The following is a 15,382-nucleotide window of genomic DNA, read 5'->3' as shown; positions in this document are numbered from 1 at the left end:
GAAGACGTACGACTACTTCCTCTACGTTGTGTCAACGCTTCCGTTGCCGGTCTACGAGGGTACGTAGACAACACTCTCCCCTCTCGTTGCTATGCATCACCATGATCTTGCATGTGCGTAGGAATTTTTTTGAAATTACTACGTTCCCTAATAGTGGTATCAGAGCCTAGGTTTTATGCGTTGATGTTATATGCATGAGTAGAACACAAGTGAGTTGTGGGCGATATAAGTCATACTCCTTACCAGCATGTCATACTTTGGTTCGGCGGTATTGTTGGATGAAGCGGCCCAGACCAACATTACGCGTACGCTTACGCGAGACTGGTTCTACCGACGTGCTTTGCACACAGGTGGCTGGCGGGTGTCAGTTTCTCCAACTTTAGTTGAACCGAGCGTGGCTACGCCCAGTCCTTGTGAAGGTTAAAACAACACCAACTTGACAAACTATCGTTGTGGTTTTGATGCGTAGGTAAGAACGGTTCTTGCTAAGCCCGTAGCAGCCACGTAAAACTTGCAACAACAAAGTAGAGGACGTCTAACTTGTTTTTGCAGGGCATGTTGTGATGTGATATGGTCAAGACGTGATGAGATATAAGTTGTTGTATAAGATGATCATGTTTTGTTGAAGTTATCGGCAACTGGCAGAAGCCTTATGGTTGTCTCTTTATTGCATAAGATGCAAGAGCCAAATAATTGCTTTACTTTATCGCTATGCGATAGCAATAGTTGCAAGAGCAATAGTTGGCGAGACGACCATGTGACGACACATTGATATAGATCAAGATGATGGAGATCATGGTGTCATGCCGGTGACGATGGAGATCATGACGATGCTTTGGAGATAGAGATCAAAGGCACAAGATGATGATGGCCATATCATGTCACATATTTTGATTGCATATGATGTTTATCTTTTATGCATCTTATCTTGCTTTAATTGACGGTAGCATTATAAGATGATCTCTCACTAAATTTCAAGATAAAAGTGTTCTCCCTGAGTATGCACCGTTGCCAAAGTTCGTCGTGCCCAGACACCACGTGATGATTGGGTGTGATAAGCTCTACGTCCATCTACAACGGCTGCAAGCCAGTTTTGCACACGCAAAATACTCAGGTTAAACTTGACGAGCCTAGCATATGCAGATATGGCCTCGGAACACTGAGACTGAAAGGTCGAGTGTGAATCATATAGTAGATATGATCAACATAGTGATGTTCACCATTGAAAACTACTCCATTTCACGTGATGATCGGTTATGGTTTAGTTGATTTGGATCACGTGATCACTTAGAAGATTAGAGGAATGTCTTTCTAAGTGGGAGTTCTTAAGTAATATGATTAATTGAACTTAAATTTATCATGAACTTAGTCCTGGTAGTATTAGCATATCTATGTTGTAGATCAATAGCTCGCGTTTAGCTCCCCTGTTTTATTTTTGATATGTTCCTAGAGAAAACTAAGTTGAAAGATGTTAGTAGCAATGATGCGGATTGGATCCGTGATCTGAGGTTTATCCTCATTGCTGCACAGAAGAATTATGTCCTTAATGCACCGCTAGGTGACAGACCTATTGCAGGAGCAGATGCAGACGTCATGAATGTTTGGCTAGCTCAATATGATGACTACTTGATAGTTTAATGCACCATGCTTAACAGCTTAGAATCGGGACTTCAAAGACGTTTTGAACTTCATGGATCATATGGATGTTCCAGGAGTTGAAGTTAATATTTCAAGGAGTTGAGAGATATGAAGTCTCCAACAAGTTCTATAGCTAAAAGATGGAGGAGAATAGTTCAAGCAGTGAGCATGTGTTCAGATTGTCTGGGTACTACAATCGCTTGAATCAAGTGGGAGTTAATCTTCCAGATAAAATAGTGATTGACAGAATTCTCTAGTCACCATCACCAAGTTAGTAGAACTTCATGATGAACTATAGTATGCAAAGGATGATGAAAACGATTCCCGAGCTTTTCATGATGATGAAATCGATGAAGGTAGAAATCAAGAAAGAGCATCAAGTGTTGATGATTAACAAGACCACTAGTTTTAAGAAAAGGGCAAAGGGAAAGAAAGGGAACTTCAAGAAGAACGGCAAGCAAGTTGCTGCTCAAGTGAAGAAGCCCAAGTCTGGTCCTAAGCCTGAGACTAAGTGCTTCTACTACAAAGGGACTGGGCACTGGAAGCGGAACTGCCCCAAGTATTTGGTGGATAAGAAGGATGGCAAAGTGAACAAAGCTATGTTTGATATACATGTTATTAATGTGTACTTTACTAGTGTTTATAGCAACCCCTCGGTATTTGATACTGGTTCAGTTGCTAAGAGTAGTAACTCGAAATGGGAGTTGCAAAATAAACAGAGACTAGTTAAGGGTGAAGTGACGATGTGTGTTGGAAGTGGTTCCAAGATTGACATGATCATCATCACACACTCCCTATACTTTTGAGATTAGTGTTGAACCTAAATAAATGTTATTTGGTGTTTGCGTTGAGCATAAATATGATTGGATCATGTTTATTGCAATATGGTTATTCATGTAAGTTAGAGAATAATTGTTGTTCTGTTTATATGAATAAAACCTTCTATGGTCATACACCCAATGAAAATGGTTTGTTGGATCTCGATCGTGGTGATACACATTTTCATAATATTGAAGCCAAAAGATGCAAAGTTAATAATGATAGTGCAACTTATTTGTGGCACTGCCGTTTAGGTCATATTGGTGTAAAGCGCATGAAGAAAATCCATGCTGATGGGCTTTTTGAATCACTTGATTATGAATCAGTTGATGCTTGCGAACCATGCCTCATGGGCAAGATGACTAAAATTCCGTTCTCCGAAACAATGGAGCAAGCAACTGACTTATTGGAAATAATACATACTGATGTATGGAGTCCGATGAATGTTGAGGCTCGCGGCGGGTATCGTTATTTTCTGACCTTCATAGATGATTTGAGCAGATATGGGTATATCTACTTGATGAAACATAAGTCTGAAACATTTGAAAAGTTCAAAAAACTTCAGAGTGAAGTGGAAAATCATCAATATATCTCGGTGGCTGTTTTGAGGAAGGTAAATGGTGGGTTTATGATACCGGCGAAAGTTGCGCGGTACTAGAGAGACTAGCAATGGTGGAAGGATGAGAGTGTGTATAATCCATGAACTCAACATTAGTCATAAATAACTCACATACTTATTGCAAAAGTCTATTTGCTATCGAAACAAAGTAGTACATGCATGCTCCTCGGGAGATAGATTGGTAGGAAAGACCATCGCTCGTCCCCGACCGCCACTCATAAGAAAGACAATCAAAAAAATATCTCATGCTCCAACTTCGTTACATAAAGGTTCACCATATGTGCATGCTACGGGACTCACAAACCTTAACACAAGTATTTCTCAAATTCACAACTACTCAGTAGCATGACTCTAATATCACCATCTTCACATCTCAAAACAATCATAAGGAATCAGACTTCTCATAGTATTCAATGCACTTTATATGAAAGTTTTTATTATATCTCTCTTGGACGCCCATCATATTAGGACTAAATTCATAACTTAAGCAAATTACCATAATGATATAAGTGAAGCATGAGAGTTCAACAATTTCTACAAAATAAAACTACCGCCGTGCTCTAAAAAGATATAAGTGAAGCATTAGAGCAAATGACAAACTACTCCGAAAGATATAACTGAAGATCAATGAGTAGTCGAATAATTATGCAACTATGTGAAGACTCTCTAACATTTAAAAATTTCAGATCTTGGGATATTATTCAAATAGCAAACAAAATAAAATAAAATAAAATGACACTCCAAGCAAAACACATATCATGTGGTGAATAAAAATCTAGCTCCAAGTAAAGTTACCGATGAACGAAGATGAAAGAGGGGATGCCATCCGGGGCATCCCCAAGCTTAGGCTCTTGGTTGTCCTTGAATATTACCTTGGGGTGCCTTGGGCATCCCCAAGATTAGACTCTTGCCACTCCTTATTCCATAGTCCATCGAATCTTTACCTAAAACTTGAAAACTTCACAACACAAAACTTAACAGAAAACTCGTAGGCTCCGTTAGTATAAGAAAATAAATCACTACTTAGGTACTGTTGCGAACTCATTCTAAATTCATATTGGTGTAATATCTACTTTATTCCAACTTCTCTATGGTTCATACTCTCCGATACTACTCATCTTCCCCTAATAATAAAGCAAATAGTGCTTCTGGTCGTTCGTCATTAAAACTGCCCCTAAAGTTGTAAATTATTACCCACCAATGCCACCAGTAAGTGAGAAAAACGTTTGGTTTGTTTTATTTTGTTTCGTCTGCGGCGGGCATAGCTCAAAAGTAAGAGATCCCCTCTTATGAAATAACCATGTACACAGCGCACTGGTTGGTGCCTTCACCTACCATGCTGGAAGTTGTGTGTTTGATCCCCATCCTTTCCCTTTTTTCCAAAAGATCAAATACTTTTTGAAATTTTCATATCTTTCAAACCCTAACTCCAAATCTAACATGTCATATATGATAATTCATCAGAAAAATGTGTAGATTCAAATATTCCTTTATCATTAATTTTTATAAATATCACTAAACTTTAGAAATATGTTCAGGGTGCAAACTTAAATAATACATTCTTTATATGATGAGATATTTTAGAAATGCCTATTACATATGCCCTTGTAGATTAGTTGTTTTTTGTGGAGCAATCCGATATGTTTGCAACCAAATTAAGTCTTGAATTGAATTATGGTTGCAAATGCACATATATTTTTATATATGCAAACACATATATGACAAAAATAATGCTCTTATGCACATGCTATCATTGAATACTAAAATGTACTTTGCTATTTTCATTTTAATGCAATATTTTCTGGGCATCACCGAGAAACAACATCAAATGCATAAACATATACCGGCAACTAGATAGATATTTGTGTTGCATAATGAATTCTAAACACCTTGAGTACACTTCAAAAATCATCACACATTTATGTTTTTTCACAACACCACTTAGCATGTTGTTGTTGCGTGGTATCATGAAAGATTTCAAGCGATTTGCTGTATCGTCAAATGTGTGTATGAGGGGTGAATTTTTTTCTCCCGTTGCAACGCACGGGCATGTTTGCTAGTAGATCCGTCAAAATAAGCAAACAACACAATCTCTATTCCTAATGTCTCAGTTGATAGTCTCCACGGTTAATTTTCGTCCCACATCCACTGGTTTTTTTCGTCCTCACTCCCACCTCCCGATGGCCGTCGAACAAAAAAAACAATGATGCCCACTCACGAAGTCAAGGGGCCAAACCTCCAGTCGATCCAGAGAAAATCTACTAAAAAAATCAGCGAAAAAAAATCGGCCACGACCCGCACGCACGCACAGTGCCCTCGAGCGAGAACCTCTCTCACGCACAACTCGATCCCTAGCTCGTCTCCCCTTCTCCGCCGCCGCCGCCCGCCCGCCCGCATCCCACCCCTTTCCTTCGTGTCCTCCCCACCTCCTCCCCTACCACTGCTCCTCCGCTCCGGCCCGGACCATCCTCATGCTTCCGCGGCTGTAGTCGCCTGCTCTCCAGACCTTGGAGCACCGCGGACGTGCTACAACCATGTTGGGACGAGGCGGAGTATGTCGCGGCGGCGGCGACGAGCACCGCGAACGCGCTACCTCCTCCGCTTCGGCCCCTCCACACCATCTGCCGCCTCCGCCGACCTTAGTGGGCATGCCCTGGTCGAGCCCCCCCAAAGTCGGATGACGGCGCTGAGGAGATCGCGTAACCCCAGGGCAGGGCGTAGCGACCGGCGAGGAGCGCCTCAAGGGCGTGGCCCCCGATTCGTGGGTCGACAGCGCGGAGGCAATCGTGTGCGGACAGGATATGGCGGTGTTGCGGCAAGCGAGGAGCGCCACTGCCGTTCGCACAAGATCCGCCGTCTCGTCTCTGCGATTTGACCGCCGTCGGCGGTCTGCGATCCACTGTTCACATCCGAACTCGCCAGAGCCGCGGTGCCCCATGAACCGCCCGCCTCAACCATTTCGTTTCCGTTTGATGGTAGTGACGACGACGGCCAAGGTAGGCCCTTTCCTCCTCCCACTCTTTCTCTATCTCTATCTGTGTGCACCCTTCTCCCTACGACAATATATTTGGGGTCGGAGCTAGGGTAGTAGACGCCAGGGCGTGCATCAGTTGGGCAAGCCAGGGAGCTGCGTGCGTGCATGCTGTGTGTGCGTTCTTGTTGCGTGATGATGCAACACATGTTTTTTCTTTGAATATAGTTCTCTCATTCTTGTAGATGTGGTAGTTCTCTGCATGCAGTGTGGTGGCATGGTAGAGAGGGGAAGCAGATGGAAAACTGGCAGCGGCTCTATCTGCGGGTGGCATGATGGAGAGGCTAGGGAGCAACAAATGTTGTATTGGTCACTTTTTCTGTCATCTCTGTTTGCACTAATATGTAACTTTCGCCTGATCAGGGGATACTGCAAAGAACACGAGCAAAACATTGATAGGAGGTGATGAGGACTATGACCGAAGGCATGTATAATACCTACAATGAACTGTCAAGGCATGTCTAATCTGAACTGAAATATATGTAAGACACAGAAAGCAAGCAAACAGCCGTCAAGGCAACGAGCATGCCATGTGGTGCGTGGAGCTATGCCTTGTGCGTCCTGGACAAAATCGACAGTATGCTAATATCACTACAACCCAAGCCTAATCTGTCTATCTGAATTCAGATATACGAAAGGCACAAGAAGCAAGTAAACAACTGTAAGGCATGTTCGTGGAGGCCATGTGGAGGGATGGCTTGTGCAGCCGGGAGCGAATTGATGGTATGTTCACGTCAGACAGCCTCCTATTTCTATTCAGGTTCATGTTATTCTTTGTTCATCAATTGGGTTGGTGCACTACTTCACATACCAAGATATATTAAAGGTATCTTCTACAGTATGATGTGTACACAACTGTGAGAGACATGCTATGCGAGTCAATTAGGGATGCCGAATTTGCCTATAAGCTTTGTAGTTTAGAACATACATAAATTGTATTTCAAGGGGGATCAACCAGATAAATAAGTAATGATTAAGGAAGTACACGCTATGTGATCAAGTACATAAATGCAGTAATGATATATTGCTAGGATGAACATAGAGGCTTGTACATGAGGCTTTTGTTGGATAACTGTGAATTGACTTTTTCTTAGGATCCAATCTTTGATCAAACTACACCACCATTAAATTTAGGAAGGCTCATGTACTTTAGTATCACTTCTTAAATTAAACTTGACCTTTAGTTTCATAACATAGTAATAGCCTATATTTATATTTCAAGAGAAGAACTTGGTTCAAGTTATGCTGGTTATTTTACTCTGTTTTTGTAGCGCGGGGAAAAGTTTCCTTTACCCAACTGGTGCAGCAAAATCTCTATGATACGACCAGTTTCGTCTATAGTCAGACCAACGACGACGACGTACAAGCTGCCAACCAGAATCAAGCTTCTGCGACTTTGCTAGTCACTGTTGGGGATGTATTTGTACCATCATATTTACGATCGAGCTTTGGCAATGAACTAGTTGCCATTGCATGTATGCATGCGCATACGCCAAGAAAGATTGGTCTTGTTCAGCTAGGAAAAGGAAAAGAAGTACATCTGGAACCTCTACATGCACGTGATTTCCTTGGTAATTTTGGTTGGCATGAAGCCAAAAGATTACGACTTCGGGACTCTAATTTCCATGGAGAATTAATGTATGGATGCAACGTACTAGGACATCAAATGGAAAGTGTTAATGTGCTGGGATTGGTCATGAAAATAAAGAGGAGATATTTGTTTCTTTTACAGCCACGCAAGGAACAAGATCCTTGGCAAAGAATATTTGTACGTATGCACCTTTCCTTAAAAGAAGTTGGATGGGGCCCACCTGCAGAACTTGAAACATTTTAAGATGGCGCACCGGTCCAGATAGATACCTTTTTATCTTAGATATGTTTAAGTGGGTTTAGTACCTGCTGAGATGTAAAAGACAGAAACTATTTAAATTGGTAGATAGACGTGTTGAGTTTGTTCGTCTAGTATATAAGGTGAAGTATGTGCACCATGTAAAAGGCAGGTTATATTTTGATAAAATAGAAACGATGTGTTTTCAAGGGTAGACACCCGTATAAGTTCTAGAGGGATCTTTAGAAAACCTCTATGTTGCGATTTCTTTGTAGAAATTATTTTTGCGCGTGAGTATCATCGTCGAGATTGATTTTCTCGTGCCGGGCCGCAAGGTTCAAACTCTCTATTTCGTGCATATCGCGTGCGCGGGCGAGAGGCTACTGCTGCTGAAGGTGTAGTGTCGTGAAAGGTCGGGCTGCAATAACGGATCGGATCTCGCCATCGAGGTTCGGTTCACATCACTCTAGCAACCAAACTTGAGACAAAGTATGGCATATGCTCCATCCAAACAATAGAGGATTAGAGGGCATAGCCGCATGGTAACCATACTTGCACTTAAGAGTGCGCTGCTGAAGTACATGCCATGTGGATAGATGCTTCTACAATGACCGGAAGGTGCATCAATGGGGACGCTGCAACCCCCTGATGGACAGCATGCAGGGACGCTGCAACCTGCAGTTCATGTCCTTCTCACCAGGCCCCACTTCCTCACCTTGATCTGAAATCATGTGAACTGAAGGAATGCTTGACTGTTTTATAGTTGGTGATTGAAGGGTGGGGTGGCTTCCATAATTTTCTTGTAGTTATTTGTAGTATGTCTTTAAAATTAGGATTGCCCAGAACTTTAAATTACTATACAACTTGACCTTCTTGGCGTTGCTGCTTATTGATCACATCCATGCTAACTCAGTAACACTCTTCCCCTACCGTGTCTCAAAGCACACATGAGTGTACTGATTAATTATCTTGACAGGTTGTCACTGAGTCGGCCATGATTCCATATTTTAAGTATAGTTGGACAGTTGCAACTATTTTTCTTCATCACATCGGATACTCGGAAATGTTTTTGCTTGAAGAGGTAATGTGCTGGCAAAGGCTCTTTGACTTAATTTAGGCCACATCATTGGGCTTTGTAAGTCACATCCATGCTTAGTTGCTTACTGTTTATTTAGTGCTTAGTTATTTTTCTGTCTTTTTATTTTGATTGTTACTACCATATATTCTCACAAATTTTGCTGAACCAACGTTTTTGACATTTTCAATACCTTTTGATTGGCTATTTCTTTGAAGATTGAACTATGAAAAGGATAAAGGAGAAATATTGTTTAGCATGGTATGATATAATGTACCATTTCAGTCTTGTGTATCCAATCATATAGAGACGAGAAAAAGTGTTCTTTATTTGCTTCTTTATGGGATCCCAGAATTTGGCTATTTTTGTTCTCACTGGTTAGAAAACAGAGGGAGTATATATATAGAAAATTGTGGATACCAGACCTGTTGGGTGATGTGCAGATACTATGAACTCCTACAGGTTCTTCAAATTAACGTGTTGTGTTATTGCATTCTAATTTGTTTGGTACAGACGCTGCAATCAACTGGGAGCTACAAGCTTTCCTTTTTCTTTACCATTACTTTTCCACTACAATTGTTGTTCTTCATTACAGTTGATTTTTTATTTTCCAGATGAAGTATGCCTTTTGTTCAGTCCTATGGAGTTCACAAATTGATCCACAGCTACGCGATTTAGAAACTCAAAGGAGCATCAAGGTCGAAGAATTTCTTGGAGATGGCTATATTCCCTAGATCACTCGATCGATCAAAATTTCCCTTACAAAAATTATCTTATCAGTGCCACTGTGTATTTTGATTAACAAGGTAACAAATAAAGCTAAACTGTTAATAAGATAACAATGTTGAATTTTCTATTGACTTGTTAATTTATGTGAATTTTTTATAGAGCTGGCATTTTTTTGGATATGATTTAACCGTTAATCAGATTTTTGACTTAAACTTTTCAGTATAATTCACTCATTTAGTATTAAGTTAATATCTATGGATCGTGCTTTGGCCAGTATATCAATATTTGCTAAAATATGATGACTGTGTGCCATACAGCTGATTTTTTTGGTGGTTATGAAATGTGCAACGCATGTACCATGAACGGGGCACTTAGTTTGATTTGCTCGGCTATACTGTACCCCCCCCCCCCCCCCCAACCCACCCAGATCCATAATATAAGGTGTAATTTGATTGTCTAAATTCATACTTTGTCTAAAGACATCTCTTGAAAAAATTTGTCGATGGTTACAAATCATAATCATATGGAAGCTTGCTTGAACACAAATCTAACTATGTCTATTTTATGTAATATGAACTACTCTCTCTCTCTCTCATATTAATTGATGTATTTAGCACTCAAATACGTCTAGCACATCTATTTGAGCAACAATTGATATGGGATGGAGGGAGTACACATTATTTGACTAATTATATAGCAAAGCATGAATTTTGATACCAAAAATTATTTGACTAATCATCGAGTTTTACACAATCATCAAGGAGAGGCAGCAGGACAACCCGAGCATGACGTTTACGCCTACAATGCCCTCATGGAGGCTTACAGGTAGGTGATCCGTCCATCAACCATGAACGATCTATGTATAATTCAAATGGAATTTGTCCATGTTGCTTTGAGTTTGAATTCCGTCAAAAGTGATTGCAAACATAATTTCTGTTTGCAACCACACACGGTTTCCACAGGCCGCTATCGAGATCTTTGTCCTAATGCAGCACATGGGTTGCACCGAACTTCGTGCAACATCTTGGTGGATGCTTATGAGAGAGCCTGTTTCCAGGGAGGTACATTATGTATGAATTATTCGAATTCCAGGTGCTCTGATGAGATGCTGAGTCTGACCACCATGGAACTGTGGACGGATGCAGAGGCTGAGGCCGCGTTTGAGCCACTGAAGCAGCTGGGAATGTTGCCGACCGTGAAGTCACACATGCTGCGGCACATACTAGGTCCGGCAATGTGGCGTGGTGGAAGGAGGTGATGGCGCCGCTGCATAAATTCGGCCTCGCCCAGGAGACCTTCACACTCAAAGTCATGCTCAACGCCTACGGCGCTTCGGCTGCCTCGACGAGATCGGCAGCCCTCGCTGCCATGGACCGCCGAGAGACATTGAACTATGAACGTGTAGGGTCAAGTGGGGTACCTGGAGAGCATGAAGACGATGTTTGTGTCGCCGGAAGGGAGGGGGATCACTGTCGACGTGATGACGTGGAGGTCCTGCATGAGCACACACACACACACCAGGACAGAGTACCGGAGGTGCTTGGACATTGACCTCTAGGTGACGTCCACGGTACATGCAAAAACTAAATTATACTTGAAGTTGTAATTGAACCGGATCACCTTTCCATCTTACTTGCACCTTACATGAATTGCATTCTTGCAGTTTATTCGGTGTTTTCCATACAATCTGCTTTGTAGAAGCTACTACATCAATTTAAGGAAGTACATCCAGCTTGCCTGACCAAGTTTATTATATCCTGTTCATTGGAAGTCTATGTAGACAGTTAGGACCGATAGAGAGACATACATTTTCTTGAGGTTCTGAATTATATTGTTTGCTTAATGTTTACTGACAAAAAGTAGTGGCAAACCTCTGGTTGAGCAGTAGGATCTTGTTTCTACTTAAAACCCTGAATTACCAGTAATACGGTAGCTTATTGCGATATGATCTACATGATAGAAAACGTTGATTTAATTTTTTGTTATGATTGTTTCAAATATCCGATATTGTTTCCCCACAAAAAATATTGTTCCGGCAGAAATTGATTTTTTTATTTGGATATTTGAGTAGTATTGTCAATAGTAATAACTTGAAATTTGCTTTTATTTTCCTATATCCAAGGTAGTGCTAATATAGTTCGGAGCTCAGACCAACCCAGTAGATATATGGGTACTTAGGTTTCAGATTTCAGAAATTGAAAATTTTATTCTTTTCCTGCCATATGCTATCTTACTTTAAAAGAATGGTAGCTGATGCAGCCTATCTTTTGCTTTTCCTAAATTATTCTGTAAAATTTATATCCACAATCATAAAAAAACTGCTCTGGTCTACAAGATAAATATTTAGGTAGCTGGATTTCAGAAATTAATAATATTGCATTGTCAAGTTCATCAGTTAACATATCGAGACATATATGACCAGGTGCTCTCATAAGAACCCATGGTACACTGCAGAGGCATTCCAGGGGACGAGGAGGATTTTGCGATTTCCATGCTAGGCCTATCCAATCAGCTCGTCACCACGCTCACAACAAGATCATGGGCGATAGGGTGTTCGCCAAAGCTTTGTGCCGCTAGCACCCGTGTACCATGTTTCCTCTGTGGTGGAGCACATGTGTTGTACATTTTTTCTGTCAAAACATATTCGCTTTCGTTGTCATGTTCTTTTATATACACATTTTTCTTGATGTCCATGATTTTTTTGCTGGGATCTATTTGAATTGAAGTACTTCTTTCTAGAGTTCCTTCTACAGAGGTAGCTGGGACACATGGAGTTACTGAAACACGGTCAGAAAACTCGCAATGTTAGCCACATAATACTGAAGGATACTATTGTTACTGCAAGATTATTTTAGATCCTTCTATTTTTGCCAAGTTATAAGCATGTATGAACAACTGACAAACTGCACATCTTGAGTGACTTTCATATCCAGTTGGATGTTTTTGCCTCAGTTTTTACTCCCTAATTTTTTACTCTTTACTTTAGAGGTGGAAATGCATGGGATAGAGAGAAAGGGAGAGGGAAGAGGAGAGGGATTGGGAGGGGGGAGAACATACTCATGAGGATCTTGGTCACATGGTAGACAAGATTAGTGTTGAACGACTAAGTTATGCATATGCGGCCCGTTGCAACGCACAGGGCGTTGAAAACCTTGTGAAGATCTTTGAGGTCTTTTGGACTCAGTTTCTTGTACCCCAAACTCTCGGACCCATTGAACCAGGAGGCTCCTTTGCTGATGAGATGGTTTCACTGATGATGTACCACACTGGATGTGAAAAAATCCAGTGTGGCTGATGCAGGCTATCATTAGCTTTTCCTAATTTTTTTTGAAGTTTTCATCTGCAATCATGAAAAGTTGGCCTTGTTTTCAAGATAAATATGTGGGTAAATCATATTCAGAGATTTAAAAAATTGCATGCTAAGTATATTAGTTTATATATTGATACATATATGATCAGGTGCACTTAGAAGGACCGACAGCATACTGGGAAGGCGTTCCAGATGACGAGGAGGATCTTGTGATTTTCAGGCTCGAAAAAATTGTAGAGGCTTTCAACGGATGCTACATCTTCATATTAGACTTCAAGTAAGTGTATTGTGTACTGGAACTCTGGAAGGAAGCCTTGGTAAATGGTCGGCGTACTTCACTTTGCCCTGATGAAGAATTTGGTGCTAGGAAGGATGATTCAACTCTCTGCATGACATGTAGTGTTTCACTTGCAATGATGGACCAGAAGGAAAACATCTGAAGATGACAACCTATATTGATTTTTCACTTGCAATTATTTATCCGGTCGAACAAGTGTTCTTTTTCTGTAAAGTTACTACATGATTGTAATAAAGCCTCACTACATGATCTATTAAACTCTATCTGTTAGTAAATCATGGTAGTATGGACACATGCAATACTTAATCAGTGTTATATTTTGATAAATATTCTTGTTGCCTGTACATTCTTGGCTCACAGGAACATAACTTTGACCTGGTTTGATTTTTTTAAATTCAATTTAATTCGGTTGTTGTGATTTTTGATTCTGATCCTGTACCACATGCAACATTTGTTTTGTTTGGCAGGTCTATACTCCAGTGGAATCGCTTAGATCATAGGAGGATAAGTAGAAAAAGGACGCCATAACATATTCGGGTTCAGTGGTAAATATTTATGTTCAAATTTTATCCAATTGTGATAATAGTTTTAATCTTAGCATTGGGGGCAAAAATTCCAACTTCTGTTAGGGATTTCCAAACACTAATTTTGTGTATTCTGCCCCGCAAAAAGATAATTGATGTGATTTCTTTAGCCTTCCATTTGGGGGGTGGGGGGGATATAGTTCTTTTATTTTCAAAAAATTTAGAATACAAATTCACAATTTATATTCGCACAAATTCTATGTGCATTGGTTGTGACATGTACTAATAATTTGTGCTAGAATCTAGGTTTCTTAGGGAAGCGCTTCATTTTACCGTATTAGAGTCAATGCAAGTATATTTTCATTGGGGATGGCTTAACGCCATTACTGAAGTACCATTTTGTTGAAGTAAATTGTAGAGTATATCACGGTGAAGGGGTTTTGGGATCCCAATATTAAATCTGTTTGTATGTACGTGCCACTTTTATGCATACAACAAGCGATATATATAGTTTTACTATTAATTTTATATAATTTAAATTTATTTCATTTATTTCCATTTTTTTCCTCTGATGCAATTTTACAACGATCTCTAAGGAGCAGTTAAATTAGCCTAACAAATAATGTATGAATACAATTGAGCACTTGTTTCGTAATTTTACTTTGTTGCAACTTCAACATTTTTATTTTATTTTAAAATTGGTCCCCAAGTAGACCACTAGATAATTTATCTGACTAGATCATTTTTTATTTTAGGGAACATAATTAGTAAGATGATTTGATACCAGATTGGGATTAATTTATTTACAATGTGCTTGGGAGGAAGATGAGAAGATGTTGATGGTGGCAGTGTAGTTGATGGCGATGACGGCCATGGGTGCTGCTCGACAACAACATGAACCATCTTGCGAGACAACTGCTGGAGCACCGGGGCCGTGGTTTGTTCGAGAAGAAGAACTGACCAAGCTACTCAACGAGGATCAGAAGGACGATCACGATGGGCGAAGAAAAGGCGGTTACCACCACGGGATAAGATGACCATGACAAACCCATGTGATGTGCGGGAGGATCCTAAAATATATGTTAGACATGATGAATGTTGAAGCACTAGAATATGTATGCCCCCGTTGCAGCACACATGATTACCACATTTGCTTTCATCTCCCAAAACCAGTTTGTTTTTTCTACCCTTGGTTTGACCAGACAAGACAATATGTTCAACTCAAGTAAATCCTAGGAATCATTTATTTGAATGGCCTGATTGTCCAAAATCAAAATAGTTGATAAACAAACACCTACATATGAGTGTTACCTATCCATAGAAATAACAGATGACAAGGATAGTAAGAGCTAGCTTATCATGTCACAATGAACTGTATGGACGTATTAGAGTGATGATACCAAAGCTAGAGCAAGGAGTAGACCAAGGTAAAAGAGGGTGAAGGAAGAGCAAATTCTACCTTGTTGGTGGGGAGTGAGAAATAAGATGTGTGCGTTTAGAAAATTTAGAAC

The 15,382-nt window shown here is 40.4% G+C and overlaps 1 long non-coding RNA gene across 15 annotated transcripts; it reads left to right on the top strand.

Annotated features, from left to right (window-relative positions):
- The first annotated feature begins 5,333 nt into the window (after positions 1 to 5,333).
- Positions 5,334 to 15,069, top strand: LOC125512488 (uncharacterized). 15 transcript variants are annotated; one of them, XR_015608227.1, is made up of 7 exons: positions 5,334 to 6,830; positions 8,912 to 9,016; positions 9,625 to 10,564; positions 10,702 to 10,800; positions 10,885 to 13,326; positions 13,815 to 13,892; positions 14,627 to 15,069. It is a non-coding gene; the product is annotated as an uncharacterized LOC125512488 (long non-coding RNA). The 15 variants fall into 15 exon arrangements; XR_015608241.1 differs by lacking the exons at positions 13,815 to 13,892; positions 14,627 to 15,069 and having other exon boundaries at positions 5,342 to 6,830; positions 10,885 to 11,297; positions 11,403 to 11,461; positions 12,162 to 13,788; XR_015608238.1 differs by lacking the exons at positions 13,815 to 13,892; positions 14,627 to 15,069 and having other exon boundaries at positions 5,342 to 6,830; positions 10,885 to 11,309; positions 11,403 to 11,461; positions 12,162 to 13,787.
- The last annotated feature ends 313 nt before the right edge of the window (positions 15,070 to 15,382 follow it).

The sequence above is a fragment of the Triticum urartu genome, chromosome 6A (assembly GCF_056163025.1).
Source record: "Triticum urartu cultivar PI428250 chromosome 6A, HENAU_Tu73, whole genome shotgun sequence".
Classification (NCBI taxonomy): Eukaryota; Viridiplantae; Streptophyta; class Magnoliopsida; order Poales; family Poaceae; genus Triticum; species Triticum urartu.
The sequence above is the reverse complement of the archived record's forward strand: the minus strand, read 5'-3'. Positions and strand labels throughout refer to the sequence as shown.